The sequence below is a fragment of the Camelina sativa genome, chromosome 8, assembly GCF_030686135.1.
Source record: "Camelina sativa cultivar CO46 ecotype springtype chromosome 8, ASM3068613v1".
In the NCBI taxonomy this organism is placed as follows: Eukaryota; Viridiplantae; Streptophyta; class Magnoliopsida; order Brassicales; family Brassicaceae; genus Camelina; species Camelina sativa.
This window is the reverse complement of record NC_141887.1, coordinates 22475257-22481983: the sequence shown is the minus strand read 5'-3', so window position 1 is coordinate 22481983 and position 6727 is coordinate 22475257. Positions and strand designations below refer to the sequence as shown.

The 6727-nt window shown below is 32.2% G+C and overlaps 1 long non-coding RNA gene across 1 annotated transcript; it reads left to right on the top strand.

Annotated features, from left to right (window-relative positions):
• The first annotated feature begins 3092 nt into the window (after nucleotides 1-3092).
• LOC147940329 (uncharacterized) lies at nucleotides 3093-4169 on the top strand. The gene is made up of 2 exons (XR_015563720.1): nucleotides 3093-3687; nucleotides 3841-4169. It is a non-coding gene; the product is annotated as an uncharacterized LOC147940329 (long non-coding RNA).
• Nucleotides 4170-6727: the final 2558 nt, after the last annotated feature.

Genomic DNA, 6727 nt, shown 5'->3' with positions numbered 1-6727 from the left:
ATCTGCTTGTTTATGTGTTGTTTGGCTTGTTAGAATGTTATTTGGGATGTTAGGAAGCTTTCTTGTGGCTTGGGATCGAGTTTTGTGGTTGTAGGAACAAAGATCCGGCGAGAAGCTTTGGGGAAAAAAGATGCTCGGCATGTGCATCGGTCGATGCACTTTGTACGTCGGTCGATGCAAGTGCGAGGACGGCGCGTAAAACCTAGGGCTTTCGTGCTATGTCGATCATCCTGAACGACTCTTTGGAGAGCTTTTGTTCTCCTACTACCATCATAGTCTAAGACTTTGTGGGTTGAGAGTATGGTTGGTATATCGACTTTAGATGACGATCTGGGGGCGCGCTATAGGATGACAACCCGAGAGACGAATATTGAACTTCCCTTATATATTATGGCATGCAGGCTAAGGCCTGATGAGGAGCCTATAAAAACTCAAGGTTGAGATCTATGAGTAGAGGAAAATCTAAAAGTCGAGGGCAAATAATGCCTGAAACGTGAGTCTATCGCCTAGAGGTAACCTTCGTAGATCGGTCGAATAGAGTGCAGGCTGTAAAGACGGTTCACAGGAGTCTTTGCCTGATGGTTTTTTGAGATTCGGGGACGAATCTGTATTGGTGGAGAAGAATTGTAACGCCCGTGAACCAAATATCCTGGTTTGCGATGTGCATCGTTCAATGCAGGTTGTGCATCGGTCGATGCAAGGTTCACTTATGCGGGACGACTTAAGTTAAAATTCTCGTTTTATTGCATTTTAGGTTTGGAAAACCCTAAGGATGAATATAAAAGGAGGAGCTCGACATTTAGAGGGGTTTTGTCCACTTTTGTCGTTCCCAAGAGGAAAAAAAAGAGAGAAAAACTTCTAATAGTTCCTGAGAGCTTTCTTGGTGAGTTCTAAGCCGTTTTTGGAGATATCTGCCCCTGTGAGTGGAGAACTGAGGCAAAGGAAGTGAGTGGAGCTTACTAGGAGGCAGATTTCGTGGGTTTATGGATCAGATTCGACATTCTCAAAGGTGAGTTTGTGATCATGACTGATCTAAGCGATTAGATGCTTGGTTTGTGACCAATGCTTATGTGCTTGTGTGTGAGTGTTTGTCATGAGTTTTGTGGCTTTTGGAGATCGTTTCTGGCTTCACCGAGCCAAGAGGAGACAAAGTAGATAATTTTTCGGTTACGCTCCGCGTGACATCATTGATTGATGAAAGGAGTGCATTGGCCAACGCAGTTAGAGATTTAACGGTGATGCAGGAGGCGTTGCATCGGTTGATGCAAGAAGTGCATCGGTCGATGCATCTAGGGCTTTGGAAGAATTACATCGGTCGATGCAAGGAGTGCATCGGTTGACGCAAGGATGTTGCATCGTTCAACGCAAGGATGTTGCATCGGTCGACGCAAGTGCACAGAGTCGACGTACGAGTGCAGAGTTCTCTTATTTGCTTGTTTTCCTTTGTGTATTATTTGTGCTTGTATTTTCGCTTGTGTATATAGCCTAATAGATGGGTGGATCACCTTACAAAGTATTTATGATAATACTCACACATCTCATTTGTGCTTTTGGTTCAGATAGACAAAATATGATCGTGAAATCAAAGGACATTTTTAAGAATATACTAAATTCTTAAAGAAATTTGAAAATTATACTCAATACTATAGTTATATGAAAACTACACATTTTGAAATGAAAATGGACAGATATACCCTGTTATTAAAAAATATTTTTAACAATTAAATAAAAAAATAAAAAAATAAAAACTAAATATAAATTTTAAGATAATTCAAATATAAAAATAAATTACTTTTTAAAATTGTTAAATTCGGGATAAATGATTAATAAATATAAATTATAAGAAAAATGTATTTATTGTATTTTAAATAATGATTACATAAATCAATTTTTGATCTTAAAATTTTGAATAAAAAAAAGAATTTAAATATTTTTGTTGATATTATTTAGATCTAAATTTATTTAAAAATAAATAATTCAAGATTATACAATTTATAATTAATATATATATATATATATATATATTAATGTCTTATAGTTATTTTAATCAATGTTGATTTATTTATAATGTCGAATTTTTGAACAATCGTTTTTTTTTTCTGTTGGCTTAATTATCTTTGTCATCGACTTATATTAAAACAGTTGACTTATGTTATGGATAGTGGATTTATAACATAGTCGATTTTTTTAACTGTTGACTTATTTTTTTGTTCATGGATTTATATATTTTTTTTCTGTTTATTTGTTTATTCATTGTTGACTTATTACATTTTACACTGATTTATTAATAATGTTGATATTTTGAATTGTTGATTGAAGTTTAATTTTTGTTGACTTATTTCATTTTACGTTGACTTATCAATATGTTTGACTTTTTGAACTCTCGACTTATATTTTATTCCTGCTGATTTATGTTTTTTCTTTATTGACTTATAGTAAAAAGCCGACTTTTTTTTTATTAATTGATTTGTTACATAGTCGATTTTTTTGACTTGTTGATTTATTTTCTGAAAGCTCACATATTTGATTACGTTATTAAACTTAATATTTTTGAAAATAAATTAAAATATGTAACTTATATTCAAATTCTCAGTAAAATATTTATTATATCGAAATATATTTATTTATTTTTCAAAATTTTTTATTGAATGACAAAAACTTAATAATTATTAGTGAATTATATATATATATATATATTGAAAACTAATATTATCTGAAATTTTACTAAATACAAATCCAAAAAGAATAATTTTAATTAATTTTATTTTAATTTATATAATAATTTAAATAATACCAGATGTTTTAGTTATTACTTAAGGGAATATTTTATTTATTTTATCTGAATTTTAATCTTTTAGTTATTGAATAATATTATATATAATGAATTTATTCATCATTTTCTAAAAAAATTTAGCAAAATTTTGAATATCTAGTTTTCATAATGTTTTTAGAAATAATTTTGTCAAATGAATTAATTTAGTTATATTATATTTATTTTTAATTATTTAATTAATTTTTAATTAAAGACAAAATAGTAATTTTGTGCAATATATAAAGTACATTTCAAAGACTTAAATTTTTTTGTATAGATTTTAAATTTCCTACTAAACTTAAGGTATGTATTCAAATTTTTTCTGAAATCAAAACAATGAAGAGCAGGATATTTTAAAGGCTCGGTTGTTTGTTCTATGCTGATGTTAGGTTGCTAGAATATAATGTACAGTCTAGAATAGAACAGTTGTTTAAGCTGCTGTTTTCATTGTTCTGTGACTTGATAACGTTATTATAGTAATGCTGGATTTTTGTTATTGGTTTATTGGTTCTTGTTTCTATTGGAGTTTCTGGTTTAATGTTGTTGTTTATTTTTGTTGTTATGTCGATTGGGATTAGGTTGTTAGTGAATATGAAATTACAAATATAATATTATATTAAAAACAAAAAAATAGGTCCGATCGTTTCAGTTTTTCGCACGCATAAGTCTGGTCCATATCCCTTCCATAGTCGGGCAATCTCGTAACACATGCAATTAAGTCCCACTTTTACAGACGTCACATTGTGTCACATAAGTGTCTTTTATGTCTCTCCACATTAGTCATTGGTGAACCACCAACCAAAGAAACAGTCTCACTCACTTTGGAGCCACAACTCTGCATACTCGATGAAAAAACTTCCCCATCTCCTGCCTAGGTTAGCTATCACGTGTTATAAATGAGTAGGCTAACGTCACCGTGAATCCCCATCTGAACATTTCCCCCACGATATTAAGTCCTTAGCCCCTGTGACATGTTCTAACACTTTTGCTACAAACTGTAACTATGTGTTCTCTGATATATATGGCAGAATACGTGCTAGCTCTCAGCTCGTCTCATCTCTCCATAAGTCTCGATCGGGCTCAAACCTCCCCATCAACTTCCAATATATGACATATTACCAAGGGTGTGGTAGTCAACCATTTATCGGTCCAGAACTGGATTTCTTCACCATCCCCAAAACCTAACTCAAATTGCGTATTCACACTCTTCTATGTGGAAGACCAATTACTTTTACCTACAGTCCAAGAAAATTCATGCACCTCTCCCACTTTATATGTCACCATTTGATTATAGGAGATTATAATGTATATATATTTTCATCTGAAATCTTTCGAATTGATAAAATATTTCATGTCACTACATGCTTATATGGATATTATATGGTTTCATCTGAAATCTTAGGCTACACTACATATCTAGATAATAATAATAATCAAGTGATTGAGTATAAACGAAGTTGAAATGTTGGGGTACATATATTTCTTTTTGAAAGTTGACCCGAAATAGTTGGGATGGGTGAAGATTTAATTAACACGTTAACAGTTTAGAATCTGAACTCCCAAGAATTTAGTTCAAATATATGAAGGTTTCGGTGTCTTTCCGATTCTCATTGAGCCAGAACTAAAAAATGAAAGAAAACAAATTTTAATCCTCACTTAGTGAGAATTTTAAAATGATTTAAAAACAAGAAAACAAAATCAACAGGTTTATCGAGTCAGAAATTAAAAGTCAAGAAAAAATTTCAGATTCATAGAATAATTGTTGAAATTAAGATAAACTAAAAAAATTGACGTTTTAGTAATCTAATATCAGTCGAGACAAGACTAAATGTAATATAGAGATTCAATCAATTAACTGTTAATTAGTTTTGAATTAAAAATCCGAATATTTTAATATAGGGCGTGAATGGTTGCACCGGTCAAGGCGCACAAATCCGTCAGCGGATTAAACCGCTTTTTATTTACCATTCACAAGTTTAGTCTACAATAATGCGATTAAAAGATACAGAAAGGAAACTGTTGCGGACCAACTGTGAACTATTTTTATGTATAAATAAAGTTGGTACGCAGCGGACTAAATCGCTGATAGATTTGACCGCCCCAACTGTAGTCACCATTCAGACCCATAGTGATATAGTCTATCGCATGCTAACTGAAATAAAACATGCCAACTCAAAATAATAGTATCAATTTTGATGTGAAATTTTTACTCAACTGTATTAAAATTTATTTTGTGATGAAATTTAATCAGAATAAATAGTTAGAAAAGTTATATGTGTTAATCTAACATCCACAAACAAACGAAGCTCTAGCAACTCTAGTGATAGTGAGAGTTGTGATTGAATTGAAATTTATCAACATCTTCTTTGCTTGAGACTCGTTAACCCTAGCAAATCACTCAATCGTAAGATGAAAGTTAAAAAAAATTCATTGAATTCTACACGACATCTTTCCCCTATATTCTAATTCTTTTTTTCCTCTTTCAATTTTCTCCCGAAAGATCTCAATCGCCAAACTAATGCTCTGTCTAAAGATGCCATTTTTGTTGTAATGACCCCTATCTAAATAAAATGAGAAAAATAATGTTTACCCAAAAGAAGAAAAAACAAATAAACGACTTCTAAAATTTTATATCAAAAACAATGATCATTACAAATTACTTTTGGTTATGAATCTTATAAAACCTAATATATAAATATATATAATCTAAACTCCTACAGCTATACATAACAGTTCACATATAACACATTAATATTCTAAAATTAACATACTCATGTTCGTTCATCGTTTGAGGATGAACCGGTTCTTGGGTATAACTCAACATTCGAACGGAAAACAGTTAGATTTGCAATCTTGTAAACTCTATTAACCAAGTTTAGAGTTCAGAGTACAAAGCTAATTTTAAATAACGCTTACTATTTATAGTTAATAACTTTTTTTGTGATTATTTTATAATTAACATAGCTAATCACACATGGCTTTTTGAAATTTGAGGCAGAATTAATTAATCTCTCATTAACAAATCCAATACCCAACGGACCAGATTAAAGAATCACCTAGATAAAAATCCGCCCTACACCATATATATGGTATTTAAAAAAAAATTAATTTTATCTTTTATATGTTTGCTTAAATGTTACTATTTACAGCCTCTTCCACCGATCCTACCAGAATTCGACTCCATTAAATCACTTTATCCCGTGTAGTAGGAATTAGCTATGGATCGATACTTATAGGGCTAGTTGAAGGACTATTATAAAGTCTCCCTACAGCAGTTATATGTTTGCTTAAATGTTACTACTTCTTCTCTTAGAGTGTTTTTGAGAGGATAAGCTTGTTCTTTGTTTTCTGTGTGTGATTCCACAAGGCTGAGTTCGTTTCCTATATCATATCAGAGACCAATCACATCTCCGTGGTGTACTTCATTCCGCTAATAGTTCCCCTTTTAACGATCCCACAATAGAAAAGCGACCGCGATCGTGTTAGATCTTCATCATCGACCATCTTTCTTAACAAGAGAGAAGCAAACACTAGCTTGTGAAGCCATTATCTCAATTCCGGTACAAGTCTCACCACTGAATCTTGTATCACATTAAAATGAGGGCATCTTACAGAATCACTCACCTGTTTGTGGAATAGGTTGTCGCCAACCGGTAGAGCATTTTGAGCTGCTTTTCAAAAGTAGCAACTTTGTCTTAGGCGAACTCTTGATGGACCAGATGTTTTTCTTCTGGGTTGTAGGAACTCAGGGAAGGGGCTAGTGTAAGTGTATCCTTTATTTCTGTGAGTTTTAAAGCTTCATAGTAGCCTGATTTAGCTTAATATATCCCATTTAATGAAGGAAGCCAAACCAGATGTTCGGAGCCCATTTGTTGCTTGGTTTTAGGGATAAGATTTCCTTTGCATAAGCTAGAA